Genomic DNA, 18,897 nt, shown 5'->3' with positions numbered 1-18,897 from the left:
CCCAAGGGTGGCCTGAGGGCTGCCAGGACACTCCAGGCAGATGTTTATAATCCTGTTCCAGAAGCAAAGCTGAGGTTTGGTGATGGACAGGCCCCAAGCAAGAAAAAGACTGAGCAGATTCCATCGCCATTCTGCCTCTCCTAGGGGAAAGCCATGGGCAGCTTGGCCTGTGTAAGCACACCCCAAAAATCCACCAGGAAGAAACACAAAACAAGATCCAGAGTCAGGCTGTCCCGAGCACCCACCATGGCCCTTCCTGACTCACCGAGTCACCTGTCACACCACTGAACTGGTCTCTGCTCTTCAGGCACAGTCTGGGATCATACCTGCCTTGCAAGATGACCACAGCAGTTAAAGTAGGTACCCAGTTAACCTGGCACCGCGACTGCCTGGGTACTGGGTTCTCCAGGCCCACACACACACAGCCACTCTTGGCCTTCCCATATCTGATAGTACCGTCATCACATCTTGAGACCTGTCATAACTGTCACGTAATGCAGTCAGGACTCTTACTGGCTGAGACATCTGTGGAAGATGAAAGGGTGAGGTTCTGGTGCTAACCTTGCTCTGCCTAGCTGTGAAAAACACAACCCGGAACTGGGGAGTCATGGGCTCTGTGTACACAGATACTGCCTCCTAGAGAACACAGATACTCTCCTCCTGTGGGGAGATGGGACTCAAGGGTAGAACACAAAATACAGGCAAAAGCAAAACCTGAGAGGCAGGAGATGTGGACATCCAGTGTTTGCTGTTAGAGAAATTGCCATCTGCAATAAAATTACATGCTGACTATTGTTTTCCTGCAGGGGGTGCTGTCCGCTCAGTAACCCACAACAGACTTGCCAAGAGTTGGCAAGTCGTCACAACCAAATGCTGACATACGTGTTCTTTGCTGTGTGTCTACTTATTAAATTGTTGGCTTGGCCATAAGCCGTCCCAGACAGATTAAGGAAACAACACTGTTCTTTAAAATCATGAAAGTGCATGTTTCCTACAGCATGCCTATAATCACTTGAGAAATTCACCACCCCAGCATGTCTACCACAAGGCTTCGAAGCAAAGCTCCGGCTTTCCAGGTTGTCCTCTCAGCTTTAGAAAATGTCCTGCTGGGACCTGGAGCTCTCATCTGTGGTAGAGAGCTTGCCTGGAAGGCACAAGGTTCTGGGTTAGATTCCCAGCACCATGAGGAAAACAAAAGCAATGGATTCAAACGTACATTATCTACCTCCCCTTGTCTGTGGAGACTGTTCAAACTCCTAGTGGATTCCTTCTTAATTCCCCACTGATTTTGTGTATGCATGTTCATGTGTGTGTGGAGGCCAGAGTGTTGCTCAGACATCACCCACCTTTTTTGAAATTTACATTTATTTACGTTGTGTATGTACCACCGGTAAACATGGAGGTCAGGAACCAACGTGCAGGAGTTAGTTCTCGCCTCTGACTCTGGATCCCTGGGATCAAACTCAGGTCGTCCACCGTGCTCTGGACTTACAAAGGCTTTATAACCCCCTCTTCAGTGCTGGGTGTCAGTCACGGACATGCTCAGCTTCCCCAGCGGGTTCCCGGAAACACTGACGGTACTTAATAGAACCAAGCAACACATAGACCTTTTTTTCTTTTATCCTGTCCATATATAGCTGGGATAATGTAACTTATAAATTAGACACACCAAGAGGTTAACAACAGGGCGAGAGAGTATAGTTCAATTGGAAGAGTGCGTACCCAGCATTCATCAAAGCCTGGGGTTCCCATCCAATAGACTAGGTGTGGTAGCACCAGCCTGTAATCCTAGCGTTTGGGAAATGAAGGCTGGGGAGGTGTCAAAAGTTCAAGGCCATCCTCAACTACATAGACTGTAAGGACAACCTGGTATATATGAAAAACAATATGGCCTCTGACTTCTTTGAAGAAGAATCTCCAGAACAGGATTGTTGAGTTCTAACGAAAAGGTCTCTGGTTCCTAGCTGAACGGGGCTCAAGGCCTGGGCTCTCATTGGGCCCTGGGGCCAGAAGTCTAACATCCATTTCCCTCTAGAGGGGGAAGAGGTGTATCAAATGACCTCTAGGAACTGATGCTCCTGTGATACCTTGAGCGGAGCTCTAAGGGAAATGGGAGCAGGTGCAGAACCTGGAGCTAGGTGGCCCTGGAGCTGTGTGAAAGTCTGTCAAGATGCGGAAGGAAGGAAGGAAGGAAGGAAGGGAGGGAGGGAGGGAGGGAGGGAGGGAGGGAGGGAGGGAGGGAGGGAGGAAGGAAGGAAGGAAGGAAGGAAGGAAGGAAGGAAGGAAGGAAGGAAGGAAGGAAGGAAGGAGGGACCCTTCACTCACCTTCTCAGAGGCCTTCAACCTTTGCCCTTGTTTCTGTGTTGACTTTTTATACTGAACTGGGCCTCTTACATGTCAGGCAGGCCCTTTGCCAGCCAGTACGTTTCATTTGTTTTCTAGGTGATCTGGCCTGGAACTAAAATTCTCCTGCCTCATCCTGTACTGGGGTTACAGGTGCGTGCCACCACACCCGGCCTGATATAATGTAGACATTTTTTTCTTTCTTCATTTTAATTTCTTTCACTATTATTATTTGCAGTAGTAATTTAATTTTTTTGGAGATTTTGTTTAATTTTATTTACATGAGTGTTTTGCCTGAATGTGTGTCTATGGACTGTCTGTGTGCAGTGCCCTTGGAGGGAATCGACCGTAACTGGAATTACAGCTGTTCTCTCTTTCCACCCTGTGGGTTCCAGGGATGGAACTCACATTGTCAGGCTTAGCAGCGAGCACCTTAAACCCAGTGAACCATCCCACCAGCCCACTTTTAACAGATTCGAAGAGAACCCAGTTCCACAGGAGAGATGGGTCCACCGTTTCTGTCTCATTGTGTCCCCAGACACTTCTCTCACCGTTTCCCAGCTACCAGGAGATGGATACTTTTGTTTTCCCAGAACCCCCCACCTTCATGTTCCACATCACCACAGGTCCAAAGCAACAGAACCACACACCACAGAGTGAAGCCTCAGAAACCAGGACCAGGAATAAACCTCTCCTCCTTCTAAGTTGATTCTCTCCGGTATTTGGTCATAGGAACAGGAAACTGACTAACCCAGGGGTAGAGAAAACAGTGTGCCCAGCTGCTGCAGAGCCAGGGATGCGCCCTGGAGCCATCCAGTAACCCCTGACCCGGGAGAGGAGGGAGATGAGAGTAAAACAATGAGAAAGTAATGGAGGGGAGCTATCACCCGAATGAGAAAGGTCCATCTAGGGAATCTGAGTCCAGCCAGTTAAAAACCCATCCCCGCCTTTAATCTCAGAGCTCAGGAGGCAGAGGCAGTGGCAGAAGGATCTCTGTGAGTTCAAGGCCAGCTTCATCTATATAGTGAGTTCCAGGATAGCCTAGGCTATAAAGAGAGACCGTCTCAAAAACAAAACAAATGAAAAAACCCACAGGGGCAGCTTTAAGGTGGCCAGATCAGAGCTGGGCATTGGGCTGAGTGACGATGGCTGGTGGACAGTGAAGAAAGCTACCTGGGGTGGACCAACCTGGGAGTGGCCAGACACCTGGAAAGTGTTGTAGCTGTTCAAACAGACAAGAGATAAGAGCAGGGCAAAAGAAGGAGACATAGGGGGCGGGTTAAGTTGTCAGGTATCTTTAAAGGCATGGTGATGTGTGATTGGAGCAACAGCTGAGAGCTCACATCTTGATCCATGAGAGAGAGAGAGAGAGAGAGAGAGAGAGAGAGAGAGAGAGAGAGAGAGGCACAATGGGAATGGCATGACTCTCTTGAAATGTCAAAGCTTGTCCCCAGCCTCCCTCAACAAGGCCATACCTTCTAATCCTTCCCAAACAGTTCCACCAGTTGAGGAACAAGTATTTTACAAATATGGACCTATTGGGGCTATTCTTAGTCAAACTACCACACCAGGCAAAATGTAGAACTGCCAGGTTTTTTTGTTTTTTGTTTTTTGTTTTTTTAGGTTTGCATGTGAAATATTCCACACAGGTTCATGTTTGAACACTTGGGCCCTAGCTGGGGGTCTCTGTTTTGAGGGCTCGGTTTGGGGAGCCTTTAGGAGGTAGGGCCTGACTGAAGGAAATGGAAGGGAAGGAAGCTTGAAGATTTTTGTTGTTTTTCCGAGACAGGGTTTCTCTGTGTTGTTTTGGTGCCTGTCCTGGATCTCGCTCTGTACACCAGGCTGGCCTCAAACTCACAGAGATCCACCTGCCTCTGCTTTCTGGGCAGAAGCTTAAAGATTTATAGCCCAACTTGGCTTTATCCTCAATCTCTCTACTTCTCTACACATAGCCCAGCTCCACGTAATGGGCAGAGTCCCAGTCTCATGCTTCCCCATCCTACACACCATGCTTTCCCTGCAAAGGCCTGTTCCCTCTCAAACCATGAGTCCTGACACATTCTTTCTCCTTCAGCTGTTTCTTATTAGATATTTGGTCACAGCAATGAGAAAAGTACCCAAGGCTGGGCAGTGGTGGCACACGCCTATAATCCCAGCAGAGTGAGGCAGAGGCAGGTGAATCTTTAAGTTCAAGACCAGCCTGGTCTACAGAGCAAGTTCCAACACAGGCAGGGCAACACAGAGAAACCTCATCTGAAAAACAAACAAACAAAAACTGTATAAAGGGTGGAGTCCTGCTGTGATGAGCCTGACTGTGTGGCTCTTAGGTCTGCAGAGCTGGTTTGTGGGAGGAATGTAGAACACTTCAGATCTGCAGGCTGGAGAACCTAGAACACATACATAAGGCAGAGCTTCATGGACTCTTCTTGGAACAGAATGCTTCTAGGAACTTGGGCAGACAAGATTATACTCATGAGGTTTCAGAGGGTAACAGGGATTCTACCCAGAACTAGACTAAAGGTCATTTATGTTACATTCTGGCAAAGACTCAGACTGTGTTCTGCCTGTCTCCTAAAAACTTCAATAAAGCTGATTTCAAGTGTAATGGATTATGGGGCTGGAGAGATGGCTCAGTGGTTAAGAGCATCAACTGCTCTTCTAGAGGACCCGGGTTCAATTCCCAGCACCCACATGCAGCTAACAACTGTCTGTAACTCCAAGTCTGACACCCTCACACAGCCGTCCCATATATGCCTAACTCCAGCACTGAGCAAGGGGAATAGAAAAGGATCCTTGGGCCTCACTGGCTGGCAGCCTGGCCAAGAAACGAAAGCTTAGGAGTGCCAGGGAGACCCTACCTCAAAAGAATAAAGCTGAGGGAGGTAGAGGAGAACACCCACACTCTCCTCCTCTGGCCTCCACACATGCACAGGCAGGCATCTACACACGTGTGTTCATACACAGAATACACACACATTACACACATACACACATAGTAATGGACTAATTTGCTTGGCAAAGGAAATTTCAACACAGCATAACATTGGTTGTGGTATAGTTACTGCTCACTGTGTTTAGTGACGTTTATAATGAGAATTCAAAGAGAGAAGAGCAGAAAGATGTGAAAATGTACTTGGGTAAGGAAAGGAGAATGTTAAAGCTGGAGACAGGGTGGACAAGATGGGTGCTGTAGCTATTAAAAAATTAGCACAATTAAGGAGAAGCCTCAAATTTGCATTTGAGCTAAAAGCTAAAGGTGCCTTGAGGGCAGGACCTCACCCATGGACAGCTCTAGAATGTAACAGTGAAGAGTCATTTGAAAAGAGAGCATTATCATAGAGAGCCTCCAAGGCATCCTGCTCAAGCAGGGCCACCTGGAGAAGCCTTTCTCCAGTTCAGCCAGGTAGATCTTCCAAGGTCCAAGGGACCAGGTTACATACTGAGTTGGCAGCAGAACATGGTGTTATTCATATGGTTCTTGTTTGCAGGAAAGCATGATGCCAAACAGGGACTTCACTGAATGTGGTGGTGCACAACTATTTTTTTTTTTTTAAAGATTTATTTACTATGTATACAGCATGTATGACTGCAGGCCAGAAGATGGCACAAGATCTCATTACAGATGGTTGTGAGCCACCATGTGGTTGCTGGGAATTGAACTCAGGACCTCTGGAAGAGCAGTCAGTGCTCTTAACCTCTGAGCCATCTCTCCAGCCCAGGTGGTGCACAACTTTAATCATAACACTGGGGAAGCAGAGGTAAGTGGATCTCAAGTGTAGCCTTCTAGTTTTTACATATATATATGTATAATATATATATATATATATATATATATATATATATATATATATATATATATTATACACATATATATAATCAGTGAGATCTGTGAGACCACACAGAGAAACCCTGTCCTCGAGAAAAATACAGAAGAAAGAAATCTTTAAAAGAATAATAAAAAGACAATATACAACTTGTCCTGCTCTTTTCATCTTTGAGGCATGGTCTCATGTAGTCCAGGCTAGCCTTGAATTCCTGATCCTCTGTAACCGCCCTGGCTGTCCTAGAACTCACTCTGTAGACCAGGCTGGCCTCAAACTCACATAGATCCACCTGCCTCTGCCTCCCAAGTGCTGGGATTGAAGGTGTACACCATCGTGCCCAGCGGTTACTTAAGTTTTTAGTGTGTGTGTGTGTGTGTGTGTGTGTGTGTGTGTGTGCGCGCGCGCGCGCGCGCGCGCGCGCGCACACACGCATGCTTACTTGAGTTTCTATACACCATAAATATGCAGGATCCCATCCAAAGAGAGTGTTGGATGCACTGGGACTGGAATTACAGGTAGTTGTTAGCTGCTATTTGAGTGCCAGAACTGAACCTCATGTCTTCTGGAAGAGCAGCCAATGCTCTCATCCAATGAGCCATCTCTCCTGTCCCTGTAACTCCAGTCCCAGGGGATCCTCTGCCTTCTCCTGGCCTCTGCAGACACCGCACACATGTGGGTACACAGACATTCATGCAGACAAAACACCCAAACACATAAAATGAAAAATAATGGAAAAATAAAACTCAAAAAGAATTAATAAGATGTCCATATGTAATACTTGGTGGAAAAGGTTTTTTTTGTTGTTGTTGTTTTCATAGGTTAGAAATGTGTTTACATAGGGCGGTGGTGGCCCATGCCTTTAATCCCAGCACTCGGGAGACAGAGCCAGGTGGATCTTTGTGAGTTTGAGGCCAGCCTGGGCTACCAAGTGAGTTCCAGGAAAGGTGCAAAGCTACACAGAGAAACCCTGTCTTGAAAAACCAAAAAAAAAAAAGAAAAGAAAAGAAAAGAAATGTGTTTACAATCCTGGTCTCACGTGACCACCAACGAAATACTTACTTTCAGGTTTACACCCACATGGGCTGACTCGAACTCCTGGGAAGGGAAGCAGCAGGTCCCTGGAGTATACAACCAGTGTTTGCCAGCTGCTTCTGAATAACTGTGCTTCATGAGAATGACAGTGTTAAGGTTCTTTTTAAATTCCAAGCCAGACGTGATGGTACATGCCCCTAACCTCCGTGCTTGGGAGGCCAAGGCAGGGTGATTACAAAGCTGGGCTGCCAAAGAGAAGAGGGGAGGGCAAAGAGAGGGGCAAGGAAGGCTGAAGATGTGACGACAGTGGTCCAGAGGTGGAGTGTTTGCCTAGTGTGCATGAAGCCCTGGGTTCAGTTCCCAGCACTACACAAAACTGGACATGGTGTCACCACCTTACGATTTCAGGACTTGGGAGTCTGAAGCCGGAGATTCAGATGTTCAAGGTCGTTCTCAGCTGCATATCAAATTTGAGGCCAGCCTGAGAGACAGAGAGATGGGGCTGGAGAGATGGCTCAGGGGTTAGAAGCACTGGCTGCTCTTCCAGACCCAGGTTCAATTCCCACACCCACATGACAGCTCACAACTGTCTGTACTCCAGTTCCAGATCTGACACCTTCACACCAATGCACGTAAAATAAAGTTAAAGAACAAAAGAACAGAGAGAGAGAGAGAAAGAGAGAGAGAGAGAGAGAGAGATCCTGAGGCAAGTGCCCGGGAAGCATTTGTCAACTGGAGAGAATTGACAAAGAGGCCAAGTTCACTTTTGGTGGTTTCGCTTGGCTGCAGACAAAACTGGGCTAAACTACCCCACACCCCCCTGACTGTGGAAGCCCTCAGGAGTGTAAGAGAACTGAATAACAGCCCTTCCCCTTCCCTGGTGGTGATGACAGCGCTGGCTGGCCTACAGCAAGCCCCTGAGCATGAATTAAGATCATCTGTCTGTCAAGCCTGCAGAAGCCTGGAGAAAGCAACAGAACGTTTTCTTTGGAGTCAGGCCTAGTGGAGAAAACTTACTCACTCTGTAGACCAGGCTGGCCTCAGGCTCGGAGAGCCGCCTGCCTCCGCCTCCCAAGTGCTGGGATTAAGGACATGTGCCACCACTGCCCAGCTCGTGGAGAATACTTTTAATGTGAGCAGAGGCAGTAGGGTGGAAAGTTCAAGGCCAGCCTGGGTAAGAGCTTGCCTCAAAAAGAAAAGTTAAAAAAGAGGGCTGGCCATGTATGTTGGTTCAGAACTGTAATTCCACTACCCAGGAGTCAGGAGCAAGAGGATGGTCGCAGGTTTGGGGCCAGCCTGGCCTACACAGAAAGTTCCAGGTCAAACAGGGCTACATAGCAATGCCTTATCTAAAAAAAGGTAACAGTCCTATAAAATAAGTAAATACATACATACATACATACATACATACATGACAATCGGCAGTCAGGAATAGCCATTCCTCCCTGGGAGGCCTTCCCATTCTGGGAAGTTATTTCTAATTTTTGTTTCATAAATCTACACATGCTCTGCTAAGAAAGAAAAGGACAAAGAAGCCAAGCATGGTGGTAGGTAGGGGTGAGGGGTGAGCCCCCATTGCCATTGGAAAGCTCCAGGCTTAGTGAGAGACCCTGTCTCAAAGAATAAGGCAGAGATTGATTGAGGGGGTCACCAATAGTCACCTCTGCCTTCTTCATGGGCATACATCTGAGTGTGAGCACACACATTCACGCACACATTTAGTTTTTTAAAGAGAAGGCACAGCAGAGAGATTGCTCAATGGTTAGAGCACCATTGCTCTTGCAGAGGGCCCGGGTTTGGTATCCAGCACTCACATTATGGCTCACAATGGTCTGTGACTCCAGTTCCAGGAGAGCCAACATCCTCCTCTGGCCTCTGAGGGCACCAGGTGTGCCCTGGTACAGAGACAGGAAGACAAAACATGCACTAATGAATCTAGTTAAGAGTGAGCTGGGGAGCCGGGCGGTGGTGGCGCACGCCTTTAATCCCAGCACTCGGGAGGCAGAGCCAGGCGGATCTCTGTGAGTTCGAGGCCAGCCTGGGCTACCAAGTGAGTTCCAGGAAAGGCGCAAAGCTACACAGAGAAACCCTGTCTCGAAAAACCAAAAAAAAAAAAAAAAAAAAAAATGGGCTGGAGAGATGGCTCAGAGGTTAAGAGCACCGACTGCTCTTCCAGAGGTCCTGAGTTCAATTCCCAGCAACCGCATGGTGGCTCACAACCATCTGTAATGAGATCTGGTGCCCTCTTCTGTATACATAATAAATAAATAAATCTTTAAAAAAAAAAAAAAAGAGTGAGCTGGGGATATTTAGTGCCACAGCTTGCCCAGCATGTGGAAAAAAAGAGGAAAAAAAGTAAAGACTGTTAACTTTCATTCCATTTCAAATTATCTCTACAAATAATTTTGTATAGCACTTTTTATTTCTTTTTTGGAGATAATTTCTTACCACGTAGCCCATGTTGGCCAAGAAGTCTGGATCCTCCAGTTTCTACCTCCTGAGTGATGGGGACATAGGCTTGTACCGCCACAACCAGCTCACAGGCTCAGGAGACAACTGATCAAGTACCACTGTGAAGTATGAAGACTGGAGTTTGGATACCTAGCACTTACGTTGAAAAGCCAGTTGTGAGGCTGGAGGGATGGCTCAGCGGTTAAGAGCATGCCCTGCTCTACAAAGGACCAGAGTTTGTTTCCTAGCACCCACATCTGGCAACTCACAGCCATTAACTCCAGCTCCAGGAAATCCAATGTCCTCTTCTGGGCTCTTGCAGCATCTGCACACAAATGCATGCATCCTCACACAGACACAGACATATACACATAATTTTTTTTTAAAAAAAGCCAAGAATGGCCGGGCGGTGGTGGTGCACGCCTTTAATCCCAGCACTTAGGAGAAAGAGGCAGGTAGATCTCTGAGTTTGAGGTTAGCCTGGTCTATAGAGCCAGTTCTAGGCCATCTGGGGCTAAATAGTGAAACTCTGTGTCAAAAATAAGTAACATGGCAGGCAGTGGTGGCACACACCTTTAATCCTAGCACTCAGTAGGCAGAGGCAGGCAGTTCCCTGAGTTCAAGGCCAGTCTGGTCTACAGAGCAAATTCCAGAACAGCCAGGGCTACACAGAGAGAAACCCTCTCTCGAGAAAAACCATAACCCAAACCAAACCAAACCAACTCACCAAAAAAAACTGACTCTCCATAAGTCTGCTGACCTCCACATGTACATCAATGGTGCCCACAAGTGAGTACACACACACACAGAGAGAGAGAGAGAGAGAGAGAGAGAGAGAGAGAGAGAGAGAGAGAGAGAGAGAGAGTTTTGTTTAAAGTCATAAAACAAATCAAAGAAGAAGAAAAGCCATGGAAGCTGGTAGTGGGAAACAACTCATGAAGAATGCTGGTTTTGCTGAAGAAGATCCCAGTCCACCGTTCTACAGTCCTCCCAGTGAGGCCGCAGGGAGCTCGGCCAAGCCAGATCCCCAGACTTGAGTCCTCCTCGCAAACTGACTTCCTGCTGGGTTCTGTAAACCAGAGGTACTGCAGGGGGGGAGGGGGACTGAAGGAGGGAAGGTAGTCCTTCCTGTCCCTGCTTCCGGCAGCCTTTACTTCCCACCCTTGGCTTCTGTCAACACTGCCCTATGAGGAAAAGCCACAGCTGATTGGGCCCTCCTACCGACCATCTGTAGCTGGGGTCCTCCTCCTGTTAGCCCTACTTCCTGAACCCTTTCATCCTCCCAAGCTTAGGGGTGGTAGCCGCCCACTATAATTACTAATATCTGGGGAATCTCCGCTTCCTTCTTGGCTCTGTCAGCTTTACAGCATGAGTAAACAACCCACCTTGAATATCTTACCACACTGGCCTGAGAAAAACTAGTGTGGTTAGAATTTTCCTGTGGACACTGAAGACGATGCAGGGATCTTCAGAGGAGACACGGTGTCACGGACTGAATGACTGCTGACTGCTGCCAGCTCCTGGTTGGCAATGACCACGCACACAGCTTAGATCTGCAAAACCTGACCCCACCCTGTTCCAACCAGGCTTAGGATAATGATATGTGAGGCTAAGTGATGTCTGCCGCCAGAAGCTTCCAGAACTGTCAACGGATTTTGCCACTGTTCTCTCTCTCCACCAGGAGCCTGGTGTGTCACCAGCTGCCCCACAAAGGAAGACACCAACCTTTGTTGTTCAAGCCAAGGAGATTGTGGAGATGCTTAATGAGCCACATAAAACCTCCCTGGCTCTGAAAGAGATGGCTCAGTGGTTAAGCGGGCTTGTCATTTCTGCAGAGGACCAAGGTTGGGATCCCAGCACCCAAACTGGGTAGCTCACAGCTGCCTGCAACTCCAGCACCAGGGAATCCAGGGAGTGCCCTCTTCTGGCCTCCATCGACACCTGAATACACACACACACACACACACACACACACACACACACACACACACACACACAACTGATTCATAGAATTGCACCGTGTCTAACGCCTCACAGCTTCAGTGTGCTGAGATGATTACTATCAGTCTGGAATTGTGCACTCAGAAAATCTGCATCTAGATGCTAAAACCCAGACACCCAAAATGACAAGAAGATGCCACGTAGGAGATCCTCATATGTTCAAGAAAATTCTAAAGAGGGAGAAAAGGAAAACACTAAGGTGAATCATGGATGTGGGAGGGAATGAAGAACAGCAATAGGTGTGTGAGTCAGCTTGGCTGAAGATGGACTTCCAAAAGAAAAACTGTATTTGTGGAGTAGAGAGTGGAGGATGGATGTTCCACACCTATCGTAATCCCAAATGCCCCAGGCTGCAGCAAGGGTCTAGAGTTCTAGACCAGCCTCAGGAACTTAAAATACCTCAAAAACAAGCCAACAAAACATTAGCATGGAAACCAGAAGAGAGGGTGGATAAGACGCCTCTACAGTTCTGCTAAGGGATAAAGGCACTGATTAACTTCAGATATTGAGTGAGACTGTCAAAGATAACATGGTAGTGCACACACCTTTAGTCCCAGCACTCAGGAGACAGAGGCAGGTGGATCTCTGAGATCAAGGCCAGCCTGGTCTACAGAGTGAGTTCCAGGACAGCCAGGACTACACAGAGAAACAAAGACAAAGAGATGGAGGCAGGAGGACTAGAAATTCAAGGTCAGTCTGCGAGTTCAAGGTCAGCTTGGGCTATACAAGACTCTGTCTCATAAATATAACACACACACACACACACACACACACACACACACACATACACACACACACACACACACACACACACACACACACACACACACACACACACAAATAATCCCAGGCGTTCAATTCCCTGGCATGGCATTTCTAAATAGTTTTTAATGTGGCCTCAAAATATCAAATGAGAGACATTTTCTGTCAGCTTTAAAGCTAAAATGGTTGGAAGCACTGCTTCCCAATAAGCTTCATGATGCTAAATGTCCTCTGGAAAAATAGACCCAAGTTAATGACCCATGAAGACAGCAGGTGCAAAGGCCCTGGGGTGGGTTGTGGTAAGTAATGAGATCAGTTCCTGCTGGAGTCCACCCTTGGCTGATAAGAGGGAAACCATAGAAACCAACCGAAAGCCCTAAGCAGAGAAGAAAGCTTAACTAGGTTCAAGTTTTATTTGTTTATTTTGTTACTTTTAATTATGTGGGGGGGGGGGCGTGGATTACATCCCCACAAATGCCCACAGTGGCCAGAGGTGTCTGATGCCCTCGGAACTGGAGTTACTGGTGGTTGTGAAGCTCATGGAGGTGCTGGGAATTGAACTCAAGTCCTCTGGCAGAACAGTATGTGATCTTAACTACTGAGCCATCTCTCCATCCCTTTATATCCTATTATTTTTTATTCATTGAAAATTTTTTTTGAGACAGGCTCTTTCTATGTAGCCCTGCATGGCCTAGAACTCACAGGCCAGAATGGCCTTAAACTCATAGAGATTCCCCCTGCCTCTGCCTCTCAAGTACTGGTGTTGAAGTTATACACCACCGGCCTGGCCTATTATCATTATTATTAATAATTTTGGTTTTTCAAGACAAGGTTTCTCTGCATAGCACTGGCTGTCCTGGAACTTGCTCTGTAGAGCAGGCTGGCCTTCATGAGTTCGAGGCCAGCCTGGTCTACAGAATGTAAGCACAGGCACCTGAGAGGGTCCGAGGCATCTGATCCCCCTGGAGCTGGAGTTACAGGTGGTTTAGCCTGAGGTGTGTTCAAGGAACCCTAGGAACTGGACTTGGTGCTCTGGAGGAGAAGTACATGCTATTAGCTGCCGAGCCGTCTCTTCAGCCCTGTTTGCTTCTGAGATAAAGGCTCAGTATGTAGCCCAGACTGGCCTTAAAATCGCCATTCTCCTGTCTCAGTCCTGAAAGGGACCTTGAAGTCAGCACAAGACACTCCGAGACCAAGTTCTTGGCACAAAACAAATTTATTTGTCCCAGAGGGACAGAGGGCTGGGAATAGGAGACAAAGATGGGAGATAGAGAATGAGGGAGAAGGGGACAAGAGAGAGGGAAGGGGTATGTGTCCCAGAGGGACAAAGGACCGCCTCTGGACAGAGAGGACACAGATGTGGCCAATAGGCAAAGGTCAGTTTATAAAGTAAAGTGGAAACCCGTGTTTGGATGAGTTGGTTTGTTTTGGTCGGACATGTTAATTAGGTGAGCCAAAGGGGGCTTCTGATGGCTGGACTTCAATGCTTTGATAGCTGGACCTTGGTAGTCAGCCTCAGGAGGAGGAAGTGGCCAAATAAGGGACTAGACCTTGGAAGCTAGCTTCAGGAATGTCACCTAACAGTTTTTAGCAAGACAGAGGGAATTGGGTGAGGGCAAGGCCTGCCAGAGCCGTGTTTGCCATGCTCCGGCCTGCTGGAGTCCCTTCAAGTCCCCTTTCCTCTCTCTCCTCCCTCCCTTTCTTGGAGACAGGGTCTCACTTCCAGCACCAGCTAGTCTGAAACTTGCTATGTGGAGCATGCGCATCCCATACAGAAAGTGGTCCGCCATTCTATGCGGTTGGATTTGAACGAGTTTGTTAAGCTCGTAGCCAATAAAGTTAGAAGAGCAAAAGCAAGCAGCAGGCAGAAGCAGAAGAGAGAGAGCAGACAGCACCAAGTCAGGGTCCATGTGACAGACTCAGCAAGCAAGCGGACGAGACGGCACCAAATCAGGACTGAAGACACCCAGCGGAAGTGACTAGGGAAGCCGGGACAACATGATTTTGCTCGGATTTCCTGATGGAGAGACAGAGCGTTTTCTCCATGGATTGGTGTCTGGCTTCTCATTCCTCCTTCAGCTATTTTTATACCCGAGATAAACAATAACCTCTGTTGGAAATGGCTTTTCTCTCCAGCTCTTCTTATGGCCACACTGTTTCAAGTTTTGATTTTATTTTTTTGTGTGTATGGATGGTTTGTTTGTGTGCCTGTGCCCAAGGAGGCCAGGAAGGGGCGTCAGATTTCCTAGAACTGGAGTTACACAGGGTTGTAAGCTGCCATGGTGCTGGCAATTGGAACTTGGCTCTGTAACAGCAGCCTGTGTTAATGCTGAGCCTCAGCCCCAAGTCACCATGTTGGTTTATTTGAAATTTACACACACACACACACACACACACACACACACACACACACACACACACGCCATGTTTTTTGTTTGTTTGTTTTGGTTTTGTGTGTGGTTTTGGTGCCTGTCCTGGATCTCGCTCTGTAGACCAGGCTGGACATGAACTCACTTGAACTCACAGAGATCTTCCTGCCTCTGCCTCCCAAGTGCTGGGGTTAAAGGTGTGTGCCACCACCGCCCGGCCATTACCATTTTTTTTTTTTTTAAATACAAGTAGTTGTTCATTAATTTTCTTTCACCCTGTTACAGGGTAAAGGGGCCAGACTGTACCTAGAACAGGGAGCTCCGGAAGAGACTTGAAATAAGACGTGAGTCTGCTCCCAGTAAGAACAGACAGGGTGTGCCAACACCAACAGTGTCTGGCAGCTTGTCTCTGAACTTCTGAGTGATCCTGCTTCCCTCATGCTTGTATCACCCCATGTGGTGCCACATCCAGGCCTGTGGGCTTTAATATTTAAACTAAGTTTTAAAAAAATTCAAGGCCAGTAAGATGGCCCAAGGTAAAGGCCAGTGATTCTCAGGACCTACATGTCAGGAGAGGGCCACTCCCACAAATGTCCTTTGATCTCCATATGCATGTCACACACACACACACACACACACACACACACACACACACACACACACACGAATACATGTGACCATTTTTTTAGTTTTGTTTGTTTGTTTTTTTTTTGAGACAGAGTTTCTTAGTATAACCCAGACTGTCTTGGGACTCACAGAGACCCGATAAGACTAAGAGAATACATTTGCTAGGAACGAAGTGGAACCAAAATGACTATTAGAAATGGTCATAATAGCCGGCCATGACACCTTACACCTGTCAGAATGGCTGTAATCAAAAACACTAATGACAGTCTATGTTGGAGAGGATGCGGAGCAAAGGGAACACTCCTCCACTGTTGGTGGCAGTGCAAACTTATACAACCACTATGGAAATCAGTATGGTGGTTTCTTAGAAAATTGGGAATCGATCTACCTCAAGACCCAGCCATACCACTCTTGGGCATATACCCCAGGAATGCTCAATCATACCACAAAGATACATGTTCAACTATGTTCATAGCAGCATTATTTTGTAATAGCCAGAACCTGGATACCCGACAACTGAAGAATGGATTAAGAAATGTGGTACATATACACTACTCTGCAGAGAAAAACAATGACAGCATGAAATTTGCAGGTAAATGGATGGAACTAGAAAATATCCTGAGTGAGGTAACCCAGACTCAGAAAGACAAACATGGTATATACTCACTCATAAATGGATACTAGATATAAAGGAAAGGACAATCAGACTGCAACCCACAGATCCAGGGAGGCTACCTAGCAGGGGGGACCCTAGGATGACTGTGGCTTATAATCAGTTTTGGTTTTACTCAGTCACTGAGAAAGCCTCAATGAAACATTTCACTATTAGGATAAGAATTTGTACTGTATCAAGCTGATGAAAGAAAATACTGGCCGTACTTTCAGGAGGGGAGGCTAAAATCTTTTTAAGATTATGGATTAGCCTATAGAAAAATGTCTGCCGTAAATCAAACAGTGAAGGGGAAGATGAATAGGAATCTCACTTACACAACTTAAGTAAAACATAGCCCTCTGAACAGATGAAGATAGGTTTCTTCTGTATCCCAGAATCTAATCAATATTTATATGTATAATTCAGCTATCATTTGGCTTAAAAAAAAAAAAAGAAAGAAAGAAAGAAATGGTCATAACAGCCGGGTGGTGGTGGTGGCGGCGGCGCATGCCTTTAGTTCCAGCACTCGGGAGGGAGAGGCAGGCAGAACTTTGAGGCTAGCCTGGTCTACAGAGGGAGTTCTAGGACAACCAGGGCTACACAGAGAAACCCTATCTTGAAAAACAAAACAAAAAGAACCAAAAATTAAAAAGATAATTTTTATTATTTTATTTTGGTTGTGAGCCTAGCCTTCAATACCATCTCTCCAGCCCTTATTATTTTAAAAGTACGTGCATGTGTCTGTGTGGGGGGCTATACACATGTGAGTTCAGGTGTTCCTGGAGGCCTTGGAACTGGAGTTATGAGTGGTTGTGAACCACTTGATGCACGGGCTAGGAACTGAACTTGGGTCCTCTGCAAGGATGGTTTGTGTCTAAAGGAATAAGGCGGAATGTAACAGAGCAGAACGCCTGATGTCCACTGGCCCTACATATGTGCACAAAGGCCACACACACAAGCACCATATACACACTCACATGCACAGAAAAGCTGTGGTCTGGAAGGCCACGGCCCCACCACCAAGCAGCTTCCATTCTAGAAGTCTTATGTCTGCCAGGCACACAGTAACTGGTGTAACTTGACGGGACAAAGTGATATACTCCTTCAAGACAGGACCTGCTGCCTGCTGCAGAGGCAGCCGACTGTCCAGTGTTGGCACCTGCAGGGTCCCACCTTGGCTTTCAGCACTTTCCAGTAGCTAGGGGCTGAACGAGGGGACGGTATAGGGTTTTCCCCTCTCAATGGAGCCCCTCTGGCAGCTGACCCACGACCCTGAGATTGAGTCTCATGCTCTACTGACTGAGCTCTGGGGTCTTGTATTAGGCAGTAGTCAAGTCTGCAACCTTCAACACATTTGTGTGAAGGCTCTGCCTTGCAAGTGGGCTGGGCACAGGTAAGCAGCAGCTCTCAGGCCTGCCTTCCCTAGCCTCCCTGGACCACAGTCCTGGGTCCATCAGTCCTGCCAAGGGCATCATCACAAAAGCCATGCCTTGAGAACTTCCTAAGGAGCTGTGTGGTGGGCTCTGGGCAGAGGCAGCGTGGGGAAAGCTGCTGTCCTGGTGCGTTTGGAGAGAGGGCCGGGCAGGCGTATGGCCGTGTAGGACAGGAGTACAGCAGTGCCGGGCAAGCGTACGGCAGTGCGGGGCAGGAGAGGGTGTGTGCAGCTGTCTGGCTCTCTTGGGTGGGGTCTTGTGAATGTTTGGGGATAGGCAGTGGCTGTCACATGGTCTGGCTGCAGGTTTGGGAAGGAAGCCAGGAGCTGGGCCATGTGCCAGACACTGGGTTAGGGAAGCAGAACAGAACTGGGCTCTTGACAAACTTCTGCCTCGGTACCAGATGTACGGGAGAAAAGTAGTGCTTGGAAGACTTTTAAGGACTGTGGTACTCGGCGGAGAAAGGAGCCCAGGAGCATGGAGGGCTGGGCTGTCAGACTGCCCGTGATGTGTGAAGGGAGAGAGAGGTGTATGGGCTCCATGACTGAGACCCCTGACACCCTCAACTCTACAGGTCAAGCTTGATGTTCCCCTACCCCCCATCCCCACAGGGGTATGTCTTTTTTTTCCCCCCCAAGACAGGGTTTCTCTGTGCAGCTTCGGAGCCTGTCCTGGAACTCACTCTGCAGACCAGGCTGGCCTCGAACTCACAGAGATCCACCTGGCTCTGCCTCCTGAGTGCTGGGATTAAAGGTGTGCGTCACCACCGCCCGGCCCCCAGGGGTAATATGTCTTTGGGGGCTGAGCCACATCTTAGCCATCTTCCCCATACATCCTGAAAGGCCATCATCCCCCCCTCCCAGTTTTCCTCTGAGGGAATTTACAGGGGAGATCTTCCTGTTTCTGTCACCAATGGTCAGAGGTGGGCAGGGCAAAGCAGAGCGAATGCCTGACTGCAGAGGTTCCGCCTGCAGACGCTGCTCACTTTTTCTTTTTCACGCCTGTGAAGTCACACGGACAGACAAACGCAGGGCTGCAGTGTAGCTTGGTAGTGGAAAGCTCGCTTTTGCCAGGCGTGGTGGTGCTCGCCTTTAACCCCAGCACTCAGAAGACACAGGCAGGCGATCTGTGAATTTACGGCCAGTCAGGTCTACATAACAAGTTCCAGGCCAGCCAGGGCTACAGTGAGATCTTGCCTCAAAAAAAAAAAAACAAAACAAAAAAGACCAAGCAAGCATATTCTGTATATGTAAAGCCCTGAGCCCAATATCCAGCAAGCTCCCAAATAAAAGTATAATTAGTACAACCTAAAATGTCTTCCCTAAGATGTGTACAGATGAAGCTTGGTGGTTGGTGGCGCACATCTTTAATCCCGGCCCTCAGGAGGCAGAGGCAGGCGGATC

The sequence above is a fragment of the Peromyscus maniculatus genome, chromosome 8 (genome assembly GCF_049852395.1).
Source record: "Peromyscus maniculatus bairdii isolate BWxNUB_F1_BW_parent chromosome 8, HU_Pman_BW_mat_3.1, whole genome shotgun sequence".
Taxonomy (NCBI): Eukaryota; Metazoa; Chordata; class Mammalia; order Rodentia; family Cricetidae; genus Peromyscus; species Peromyscus maniculatus.
This window is presented reverse-complemented; position numbering follows the sequence as displayed.